At 36.2% G+C, this 12,804-nt stretch overlaps 1 protein-coding gene across 1 annotated transcript in view; it reads right to left on the reverse strand.

Moving 5' to 3' along the window:
• cdk2ap2 (cyclin dependent kinase 2 associated protein 2) overlaps positions 1 to 745 on the reverse strand; it is a 4,261-nt gene extending 3,516 nt beyond the window's left edge. The window contains exon 1 of the mRNA XM_014013195.1: positions 658 to 745. The gene's annotated coding sequence lies outside the window, so the exon portion shown is untranslated. The remainder of the gene's footprint in view (positions 1 to 657) is intronic.
• Positions 746 to 12,804: the final 12,059 nt, after the last annotated feature.

The following is a 12,804-nucleotide window of genomic DNA, read 5'->3' on the forward strand; positions in this document are numbered from 1 at the left end:
CATTCACACACTGATGATGGTTAACTACAATGTAGCCACAACTACCCAGTGGCAGGCTGATAAATGTCCTTAAAATTACTTTTTATTGTTTAGTCACAGTTCTGTTGTGTTTTTTTTTTTTTTGTATTCACAAGTCTACAAGTGAAAGATTTATGGCTTCTACTACTCATATTTAACACCTAATAATTAATGGTTGCTGCTATAGGAAAGATAGTTATTTTTATATAAAAAAGTCTCCCTCACCATGTTCAAACTATTCTCGATATTTTGACCAATTTTTATATATAGTTTATCCATTTACTTCATTCAATTGAAACAATACATATTAGTTATTTATAGTCACGTGTTTTTATTAAAACCTTGTCTGCGAGTAGCTCACAGTAGTGCAGCACACGGCGGAGGAGGAACGCTGAATGAAACAAAAGCTGGCGTTAGCTTTAAGAGGAAGATGCTACCACCAGAACTACTGCCAGCCTGAAAGGGATTAGCTAGCTTTACCGGTTAGCATAACACCAGAAGTAAAATTTAGACAAAAGAACAACTGGGGTAACCACGCGGTTCTGTTTCACACAGAGAAAGTGCCTCGTRAAACGATTAACTACGCCTCCGATAGCCGAGAAAGACTCGAATGATCTAAAAAGAGTGTTAATTTCTTACCTTTTTAATGAGGAGCTGAAATCTGAGGGACGTCACAGCCCTTACGCTTCCGGTGTGTGTGAGCATGCGCAGAAGGAAGGCAGCGTGGGATGGGTCGTTTTACATGCAGTGATGTGATTGGTTGATAGCAAAACCTGTGACGTCTGTTATAAAATAATTACCAATCATAATAATTATACCACAATAATTGCAAAGTGTTTCTCGTTTGATATATTATATTCAAATTTATACAAAATCCTTTAGCTCCGCCCCCCTGCTGCAATGAAAATCAMATCAGAAAACATTGCACAGTTTCATCATAAGTTACATGGTTAACTTAATAAAGAAGTGAGAWAATACTGTGCAAAGTGAAGAGGCCCACTTAGACATGAGTGCTTTGGTGCTCTAATCCCCAAGTAGCAGACATTTCATTAGGACCTGACAGGAAACTGCTTCAACTTGTGAAAAAAGGCACATCTTGTCTCCATAAAGCTGATGTCAGGTGTGAGAGCAAGTCTGGAATATGCTTCTTCAATCTTTGTTTGAAACTAAAGATAGAAAAATCAAGGATTAAAGATTTAAAAAAGTTATCAATTAAGGTTTTAATAGAAGCGTGACTTCTGATGAGAGGGAAATTAATCTTTGTCAGGAGACTTAAGTTTGAGTACTTTTTTTAAGAGAAATGCATCATTCCACAGAAGATTTATTTTTAAAAAATMGCTCGGTTGTGTCTTCCATAGCTTCCAGTGCTTTATTTCAACGTGTTTACAAACCTAACGAGAAAGTTCCCAAATCTCAAAGTTAACAGCTATTAATTTCCTCCCACAGAGTCTGCTGCTGCTTCTTGCTGGCCCTTTTTTTTTTCATCTTCTTGCAAACAGTGAAGCACAGTTTCAAGCTGTCCTTTTTGTGGCCATGCTTCAAACAAAACGCTCTTTTCACAAAGAGACTRGAGCTGCATCTGTACTGCAGAAACACTCCACTGTGATGCTTGTTTGCCTTTGCTTCTTCAAACTAAACTACATCTGTGTTCCTGCAGTTTGTGCTTTCACACAACACGTACAGACGCTTTTGTTGGATTTTGTTTTGTGGCATCTCAGAGTTGCAGTAATTATAAGCGAACACCCACGATCTGATTTCAGTATGTTTCAGAAAGAAAACTGAGAGTCCACGCAATGTGAGAGGAGCCTTGTTCCTTTAAAACACATAGACCAGCCAATTATCAATGATTTTCTTTGAGCTATTTTATTGTCTACTAAGTTAAATAAGCCTTCTGATACTTTTGCCTTCTAGCTATTTATTTCCTACTTCAGTTTTTGCAATTTTAGGCTAGTCTTTTACAAGTTTTAGTAAGCCTAAGACAGCATTCTCATAAGGACAGTATATTAAACAGCTAATTTTAGCTTTTAACTCTCTTTTTGCTACTGTAATTTTTAGCAGGTTTTTTTTWTTTTATTTTAGTTAGCCTTTGGCWACTTTTGGCTACCCCTTTACAACTTTTAATTTTTAGTTACCCCTCCTGCCACTTTAGCTTTAGCATTTTGCTACTTTTAGCTCCAGCTGCTGTTTTGCTTACTTTTAGTTAGCCTCTTTTATTTTGTCCCTAGCACATGGCTATTGCTTATAGCTTTCAACATTCATGTTAAAACTAAAAAATYATAACATTCAGGACATCTCTCAGGTTTGTGAATCTTGGAGAAATTCATAGATTTTTTTTCTGCTGTTTCTTTAATTAATTTATTTATTTAAAAACATTTTTATTCCTTTCATTTCTCCTTGTTTGTCTGATATATTTTTTCTTTACTTTTGCTTGGTTTTCTGACCACATGTGAAAAAAAAATTTACATCCACAAATAGCATTTTTTTCTGTAATGGGACCTACTTTGATCTCCCCAGCAACACAGAAAAAATAAAGATATATTTTCCTCACATGGAGCAGTGGATCTGCCTTTCTGCTGGTGTTTCCAGGGTTTGCTGACATGCAGTGAGAGTTAGAGATGGTTATTTGGCTTCAACATTTGGCACAAGCAATTTAGATGTCTTCTTACATGTTTCCTTACTGAAAACCAGAATGACTCGGAGTATATATATATAAAGCAAACAAAAATGGAAAAAAAATATAAATATACATTTTTTTTTCATTTTTGTTTGCTTTGAACCTTAACAAAGGGGAGAAAAAATCAGAAAGAAGAAGAAAAAGAAGGAAAAACAAACAAACAATAATTAGCCATTGCAGTCCTGAGTTATTTACAGCGTATGTGTAATATAAGAGATTTTACTTTGATTGCCCAAGATGAAAATTCATTTTGAAGTCTTGATCAAACAGATTTGTTTATCTCAAGGCTATAAATGACAAAGATGGATGTTGCTTTACTCATACAATTGAAGGAGTTAAAACCAGTCTTCTTGCAGACGTTCAGGCCGAAGTTAAACTTAAAGAAAAGCTTTTTGTACCTGGAGCATCAGTGCCTGGAAAGCATGCCTCTGCTTCAGTCTGCAGTTCAGACAACAGGAATCCAGCTGGTGATGAAGTCTCTGACGCTGCATCAAACAGTGGTCGACTGAATACAAATTTACTGGATACAACTCTGTATCTGTGGCTGTGCAGGGAGCTACAAGTGTTCAGCCATTCCTTTGACTAGAAGATATGGGAGGAAATATTTGAGATAAGAGAATTTGTTTGAAGATCAAACTGAGTTTTCACACAGATATGGGGATGTTGATCATAAAAGGAAATTATTTCTGTCACTTGCTGGGAAAACGAGTCAGAATGCATACAGAGTGCAGTGTAAAAAAGAGGAAAATTTTAAGTTTTGCCAAAAATATGATTCGCATAACAACTATTTAGCAATCAATTTAACTAAAACAAAATATAAACTTCCTAATCTACATTTGACTTGAAGCTTTACCTCTTCAGAATTAATGCTTTTAATTTKTTTTGAAACTGACTATTTTTTTCTRTGCTGGCTGCTGAAATAAATGCCTTCATATAATGTTGGGCATTGTTGTAAAGCTTAGGCTTTCCTCTTTTTTCAATTAAACAGCTGAAATTTCTATTGCCATACAGACTAATAAAACTTGAGTTTTCAAACCGGCCAGCTTGTGAACAAGACTGTTGCCAGGTCAGGTGATAAACCACCAAATTTCAACAAATTACATATCATTTTGAAGCTTTAGAGACYGAAAAGTTTAAAATGATAATAGCTCAATATTCAAAAATTCCTTTTTGTCTTTCATTTAGCCAGCATTGGGTCCCATTTGTTTTCTGTGAGTTCATTTTCAGAACAAACCCAAATCTATTACAGTCTGAATCATTTTACACCTGCGCTCCGAACAGGTGTTATATTTGAACAAACAAATTAAARGTGTAGAAAACCAGTCACATTTTGTTACAACCTGCTGTCATGAAAAGTGTGTTAGTCTGCAACCGAAACACAGTGGGATATTCTGTGTTTATAGGCTCCACATCGGTCTGACATTGAAGCATTATTTCAGCTCAAAGCAYGTGGTTGAAGTCTATACATATCTTACAAATGGACTCTTGGGTTAAAAAAACACATTATGTTCGATTTTGATCTATCCCTGTTAAAAACAAAGACCAGGAAAATAAAATCCACACCGACTGCATGATTGAATCATTTGTTTGATGCCAGCTGCCACGAATGGCAGGTGAATCTGGGTGAATTTGTTTGTTTGGTAGCAAAAATTTCTCATGAAGCACTCGATGAATTTTAGCCAAACTCTAAACCATTCTTCTGGCTCTCTCATTTAATATTGTGAGATCTTGAGAGATGCAGTAGTGTTTGAAGTATTTTTTTAAAATGACTCTCAGCTACACWGATTTTTATCACAATATTCAGAAAAGAATTATATTTTTTGTGTTGGTTACCTAACAGTGGTTTTGACCTTGTGACTTTTAAAAAACTGTGGTATTCCTTGAAATTGAAAACTGCCAGCTCATGCCTGGAGGAGACAAAATAACAACTTTGCACTGGGTCATGGGAGCAAAGTGTTTTTTAGAGCTTGTTGTATGATTTTATTGCACTTTCCCCTGAACTGCAGTAACTTACTGAAATCAGAGATGAGAGAAYCGAGAAATGAGCGATAGCAAGTTCAAGAAAAAACAAAGTACAAGATTTAAAAGTATTAATCAGTACTGGCATCAGGCCCAACAAGACTCATGCACAGATTACCAGGCTCTGCTGCACAGTAAACATTCTTGGGGAAAAAATCGGTTTAACGACAAAAAAATTTAAATAACAAATAGGTTTAATGACTATGAATATTACATCCAAACGGTCCTGTACAAGCTCTCATTATTGCAGGGCTCAAAGAGCTGAAAGCGTCACTAACATTTACATAAATGAATCCAACTGATTTTTCCCCCTTTTTTTCTGGTGGAGTATAGTTCACAGAAAGAGGCAGATTTGCAATTTAATTAGCCAATCAGGACTATTTTGTTCGAAAAAACTTTGAAATGTAAGAGTACACATGTTAAAATAAGCTTACAGCATAACAGTTTGTTACGTCCTGATGTGTCTCAGTAATTCAGGTAGAAAAATCAAAAAGAAAAAAATACGTAGGTCCTCTGGACGGTTTCTTCTTTAATGAAATGTTTCGTCTCTCCTCCAAGAGACTTCTTCAGTCTGAGGAGTTTCAGGTGATCTCAGCCTTATAAGTACTGCCTCCACATGGTGGACAAAGAGTTTAGTCACATGCAAAAGAGGGTCATCAACCAAACAATAGATCATTAGTGCCTTCATCCCTGAAAGAGTGACCGCTGGCCTGTAGATGAGTGTAAACTGCAGAGTCCTAACCCGACGAAGTAGCTCGTCTGTGCTGGCTCATTCTTTTGAACAGTGGTTGTTTTGTTTCCTCCATGTATAACTGATCACAGTCCTCCTGACACTTAACAACATATACTATATTACTCTGTTTGTACCGGGGAACTAGGTCTTTGGAGTGAACCAATCTTTGCGGTTAATGGGTTTTGGGGTTTGAAAGCCAATGGGACATCATGTTTAGAGAATAAACATCTCAGTTTCTCTGAAACTCCCTTCTACATACAGAATAACCACTGGTCTGGGTCTTCACTTTTGGGGTCTTCATTTTCACCTGATGGTTGATTGGAATCCTGTTTGGGTTTCCTGTCTGCTTTCAGGAAAGCCCAGTCAGGATAACCACACTGCTTCAGGGCCTGTCTTGTGTATGACCTCTCTTTCTCCCTGCTCCCTGCCTCCTGGGTTTGTGGGGACACTGCTCTGTGGTACAGAGTTCTGATGACTCCTAACATGTGTTCCAGTGGGTGATGGGAATCAAAACACAAATACTGGTCTGTATGGGTGGGTTTGCAATACACGTCAGAGACATCATAGTCTAGGAATGCCAACCTGCCATTTTTTTTTACATCTTCTGTGAACTTTATGAGCCAGGCCTTCTCGTCCAACATCAGTATGTGACCTCAAAAAATGTGCTTCTGGAAGAATGGTCAAAAATCCCCATAAACACAATCGTAAACCTTGTGAACGGCCTTCCCAGAAAAGTTGAAGTTGTTCTAGCTGCAAGGGGTGGACAAACGTTATTTTGAACCCTGTGAATTAGGAATGGGATGTCACTTAAGCTCATATGTGAGTCAAGGCAGGTGAGTGAATACTTTTGACAATATAGTGTACATTTATCCACAGAGTTGATGTGATCAGTGAAATGTTGGGCTTCCTGGGATTTAATTTTAACCCAGGTGTCATCATCATCAACATACCTGAACCAATGGTTCAGTGGTGTCAATGAAAAGGACATCAAGGCTCTCTTTTCCACCTCCTCCATGTACAGGCTTGCAACAATAGGGGAAACTGGGGAGCCCATGGCACACCCATGTTGACTCCAGGCACAGTTTCAAGAGTTGACACAGCTGTTCTGTGGAAAGAATAAGAGGGGTGTCTGATTTTAATCCTACACAGACCACATCCACCACCTCATCAACAGGAAMGCACGTAAAGAATGATGTGATCAAAATAGACACAAAAACAGTTTGTTACATTTGTCACATTTAACTTTAGATCTTCTAAATATACCTTAACACCTAAAAAAACATCTGCTTGTCATTTAGTGTCTGGAAAACAGCCCAACATGTCCCAGTATTACAAAAGTAAAACCATATAAGAAAAGAATACAACATAAACCCAAAARAGGAACAATCAGCCCAAAGCATTARCTTCAGTCTGAATAAGAAAAGRCTTTGATGTGAGAATTAGGCTCGTGATTGTAACTTCATTCATGAAATYTTAAGAGAAGATATCTTCTTTCCATTATGACTGATGATGGATTGTTTTTAAACCTTTTTTTTTTTGATCCCATGTAGTATTTTTTTTCACAGTACCTCATTATTTATTCCTYCTTTGATGAATGTTTTAATGTCGGCTCTCAGAAAGCTCAGTTAGCTGCTCCCAGAATCAGGACGCAAAATATATTTATAGCCGTGATTCAACATGTGAATGTTTGTGAAAGACAGGAAGTGCTGGTGATWCCCGAGAACACCAGATCTCTTAATGAATTTGTTTTGTTCTCACTTGGTAATGACTTCCCGTCACGGTTTTCACCCTGAATATGTTACACCAGCTGTAAAGTAACTAATTAAGGGGGATCTTATATAATTAACCTATATTACTCTTCTACAAAAGAAAAGTAGTGTGACAGAATATAAGAGGTCCACAGCAGTTTTTAGTGTCAGTATGTGAAGCAACATTGCTGACCCTGCAAAAACAGAGGGTGAAGTTGTTTACTTAATGTAATATTCATCATTAGTGGACATGAAGCTTTTTACAAAGATAAAATCTTCATATTTAATGGCTTTATAAGCAAGTGACATTTCAAAGTGTCAGAACTTACAATATATATATATATATATATATATATATATACTGCTATGGAAACAAACTTTTATTCTGTCCTCTATTTTTCATAAACCTGCTTAGAAAGAAAAAAAAATTGTTGCAGCTCGCAGCTTACAGCACATTACCTCATTGCCATGAGGTACTTCTAATTAGAATTTAAAGCTTTTAATAATTTATTGAACAAAAATTACATCGGTGCCTGCATTTGCAGCAGAGAAAGAGGCGTCATTACAGCACAAAGGGAAGTGCCACCAGCGCACAGGGTTTAATGGCTTTTTCAACAAGCAGCTTTTCAGATGATGACAAATGAACTCTTTTTAKTTTTAGCCCCATGTTTTTTCGTGTTTCAGATCAACCAAGGCCGAATGTCTTCCTTTTCCACCCCTGCAACAGAGTTTTAGCTGTCTTTGTGGTTTAATCAAGTTAAGCCTAAAAGTCATTTGTAGATATACATTGAATGGTTACTGCTGACCCTTTTATAAAACTCTGTCCAATTCAGATATTTTGCTAACAGACAGTCATGGTCACTCTCCACAACACAAAAACCAGATGTAGTTTTTATTTTATTTTATTTTTACAAAAGGAAGTGAGVTGTGGCGGCTGTCTTGAATTTAAATGACTGAAGACCAGCCCATGGTTCTTTTTTTTTTCCTTTTTGGTAAGACATGACAAATCAGTCAGAGTGGCAATCTTGTTATGTAGACAATCTATGACAGGGCTATACAACGCAATCTGTCTGCCAGCAACTTCCTTTAGTATCAAAATGGATACTAAATAATTAAAAATGACAGATTATTATTATTATTAATCTAARTTATTTTAAATTATGTTTTAAAGCAGAAAAATAGACAGTATTTATTTAATTTTTGAAATGCCTGTCCCCTGAGATGTTGGTTTTCACTAACTGTGGCCCCCTGAGCATTTTAGTTGAAAGCCCAGCTCTACACTGATGGATCAAAAAAAAAATCTGATCCTTAAGCAAACGTAACCCCAGGTCTAGATCATATTTTAATGGAGAAACACACATTAGAACTAATGGATAAATCAATGTTCAGGTATTAAGTGTCTAATTTACTTTCAGTGGTCTGAAGCTGAGTAAATGAATTTTTCCACTAAGTGGTTCTGAAGTGAGTTGAATATTAATTTTCTTCCTCTTTTTTTTCTGTTCCCTCTTCAGGGCTCACCGGGAAGTTGTTCTCCACCATCTCCCTCTGTCAACCATGTCCTRTGTACCTGCAGCCACATACTGTATCTCTATTTGACTTTGTGCACCTCTAATTGACTGAGATCAGTAAAAATCTTATTAAAACTGTAGTTCTTTTGTTCATGTGGCCWATCTAAAAAGCCTCACTGCACTTTTTCATATCTTCTCTCTCCATAACAATTCTCTGAACAAAATTGAGGGTCTTACTTTCACACTTCTTCCAACACGATTATTTTATCTTATTTAAGTATCAAACACATTGGGCAAGACGAGATCAAATGATCAAGGTTTTCAGATGACAGGTTTATCTCATTTAGAGACATTTCCACTGCTTTTCATCACATTTCAGTCTCCAACAAACACACAGCTCTGCTACTTAACATTTTTATTGTTCTGTTTTTATCTAAAACTAAATTATGTTGTAATTTACATAAGAGCCACTCATGCTGTGCACTTATGTTAATCTTTTGTATAATTCTCACTACATGAACGATAAAGTTTTATAATAGCTCCAAAACAATTTCCTTGCAGATATCTCATGATTTGTTTGTCTAAACGATGGGTAAATTATCTCGTCTTCGAAGAAAGATGCTAATTAACATCGCAGAGACAGTGAAAAAAATAACCTGAAACTTTGACACTTTGAGGAAATTAAAAAAAGAAGAAACAACACAACTGTCTTGTCGCTTTCAGTGCTGATAAAAAAAAATAATTAGCCTCTGAAAGTAGATTTTGCAAACACAGAAGCAGAAGTCTGCACAACCACATGTTCAAARGTAAAGAGTGGTTCTCGGTTCTGAACATCTTTTATAGAAGCAGACGTGATTAATCTCTGAGTCAGGTAAGCTCTCAGCACGTTGACATTTTGAAAGTGGCTGTCACTTTGAGTTTGAGGGAAATCTTTGCGACTGTAACCTTTAAAACAATACTTGTGCATGTGATTATGTGCAGAGAGAGGTTCAAAATGTGTTTGAGAAATTTGTTAAAAACCAAAGGGTGTCTGTAAGGTTATGCTGGCTCTAATAATCACCTCAGAAGTAAAGCAGTGCAGGACAGAGTTGCAAAATCAAACAACCACGATGACCTACAGACACTGCTTCAAACYACATAACACTTCTGAGTTAGCTCCTATATGTAACACCTTAAGGCTGCTTTTAAGTTATTGTTCTCTGAAACACCATGAAAGCCAACGTCAACGTGGGGTTAAAGAAGTGAGAAAAAGAAAAAGAGTSCAAAACCTCTGAGTAAATTAAGCTTTTTTTTCTATCGAGACAAATGTGAAACATCCTTTCATATTACTCAGATGTGCTGCAGGTCAGAACTCACACAGTAAAACTTGACTCACTCTGAGAGCTCACTCCTTGCCCACCATCCTTCCATTAACATGCAGCAGTAATGTTCTCCATCTGGCTCTACTCTGACACAGAAGTTTAGATTGGTGGTGGTGGTGGTGGAGGGGGGGGGGTAATGGCTCACAAGCTGTTAGAATACCTTTTTGGCATCATATATAGTTCCACTTTGGCTCCAATTCCTTGGTGATAATGTGAAGCATGATGTCGTGTTGTTGGGCACGTAGCACAGGCATGTGAAATTGGCTCTTATTTATTTATTTATTTATTTATTTATTTATTTATTTATTTATTTAGTCTATTTGGAGCTCATTCTTACTGTTTTTTAACTAATATACTGAACATTCAATTGTCACAAAACCAAATTTCAAAAGATGCAACACATTTTTCAGCATTAGGTTTCTTTGGTGACCAATTTTATGTGCTGTTATGTGAGAAATGTCAGCGTTTTATAAAAAAAAATACTGTTATAAGTAGAAGAAACACAGGAAATCTAATTTAAAAATCCAACACTGTTCGTAAATATGCTCTGTTATATTTAAACTTAAAGCAACTTCATTGTATTTGGCAGGGTAACATTTTTATTTGGTTACAGTCTGCAGATTTACCACAAGATAGCACCAAATCCTTTAATGATGGTTTATTTCTTTTTTCAAGATTACCATAATTTTCTTACTTATAATGTTTGACCAAGGTTAGCTGATGAAAACAGCAACACTGTAGTATATATTATATTTCTGAGGTGAATAGAAGGTTTTGTTTAACAGATGATATATACAGACAGATGACACCCTAACCAACTTAGTTTCTCTCTCTCTCTCTCTCTCTCTCTCTCTCTCTCTCTCTCTCTCTCTCTCTCTCTCTCATAGTGAAGTTAAGTGTGTATAGATATTCAAAGCATGGATTTAATAAAAAAAAGGCACATTTATACAGCAAGGAAAAATCTCCTTCAGACCCTGTCACACTAGACAACTTATGCCAACTTATGAAACACTTTTTATGTCTAAATTGCTAATAAAAGTTGTATATTTGATTAATTACAGTATGTACACTCCTAAACGAAGCTTCCTGTCGATATTTTCAATTCCACTTGCAACGTAGARGTCTTTAAAATTTTTATAAGTTGGCATAAGATGTCTAAAACATCATAGCATGACAGGGCCTTTCCCACCACGTAGAAGAATTTTATCCCATTTGTAAAATAAATAAGGAGAAATGCTCCATTAACAGGGAATCAAGAAAATACATATGAAACAACGTTTGCATATTTATTCTCAGAATCATACAAAATARTATTGTTCAAAAATCAGATTTAGTTTTGATATAAAACATATTGTAACCAATCTAGCAGCTGTGGAGGTTGGATCAACAAAAAACTTTTATTTTATGGCAGATYATTAGTGTGAATTACAAATCCTTTAGCAGGCGAGGGGACAACTTCAAAACTTGAAAGTCTAGAATAAATTTGAAAAATTAGTTAAGCATTAATTGAACTTGCTTGATTTCAATGAACGTTCATAGTTTGACATCATGGCCCAACGATGAATTTAGGAAGGATGACGGTAAACAAGCAGAGGATTAGCAGTGGTAATTATTCACACAGATTTTAATGCCCACATCCCACTCACTCTGAATAGTTAAAACTCACCGTCGTTCATTGCATTTTCAAAAGGAAATAATGGTCCCTCTAATCAGCACTGGCAAAAAAACACTGGTACTACTTTATCTGACTCGTTTAAAATAAGCCTCACTAATGCAGAGAATCTAATCTTTTGTTGCCTCTTGACCACTGGCATTTTCGACAATCACATGAAATCAAATTTTCTGCTCTCACTCCCGCTTTTTACCACTCCATCTTAAAAAGTTCTTAATTGCATAAAGTGCTGCAGGAAATTATTCCCCCTCATCTGGTTCCCTGAGTGTACAAAACCCTCAATATGCTAAGTTGGTGGCAAACAACCCTTTGATCCAGATAAATGTAAAAAGATTTAGTCATTTTTGCCGGTTCTAAATGTGCTTCTGATTCAGCTTTTTTACAGCATTTTAGTAAAACTTGGGTTTGTTTATTTGTGCCAGGAAATATCTCCCTCAAGTTTCAGCTCAGCTCACTGCAGCCTCTGGGTTCAATCTGTTTACTCACTTCTACACCATGAAGACTGAGTCTTATGTAAATATATTACAGTATCATTTTATTCCATGCAATCACCTATTTGCATTTCCTTCAGTCACTCTGCATCATTCCTACCACAAGTGAAATTTATTATATGTTAATTTAAAGACGTTTGCATTAAAGCAGCAGAATGTCAGCCCAGAACAGACGGAGCAAAAAGCAGTCAAACTTTATTGAGCCTTTCATGCAGGTCAGAGATCCCTATTCAAAGAATACAGAACACTTAGGGCTCAATTTTTGTTCCTCTGATTGCAGGAGGTTTTGTAGATGTATAATGTGGTTTACTCAAGAGCTGAAAGTTCACCTCCAGTGAAAACACTCTTCACTGCACAGCGTCAGTCCACACGCAGCAAGAAGCAAAAGCAATAAAAGAAAGATTGAAGTAAAGTGACTTTTTTCTCACTTCAGTAAATCTTTATGAAACAAACTTTTCAGAAAATAGATAAGAATTTGGGTATCTTGGGGGAGTGTTTTGTCTTTGCATCATCTTCAATCTATTTGAACGATTTAAAGATACGTTTGACATAAACATCACTACGCATTTATTTTGTAAGG

The sequence above is a fragment of the Austrofundulus limnaeus genome, unplaced genomic scaffold (genome assembly GCF_001266775.1).
Source record: "Austrofundulus limnaeus strain Quisiro unplaced genomic scaffold, Austrofundulus_limnaeus-1.0 Scaffold99, whole genome shotgun sequence".
Taxonomy (NCBI): Eukaryota; Metazoa; Chordata; class Actinopteri; order Cyprinodontiformes; family Rivulidae; genus Austrofundulus; species Austrofundulus limnaeus.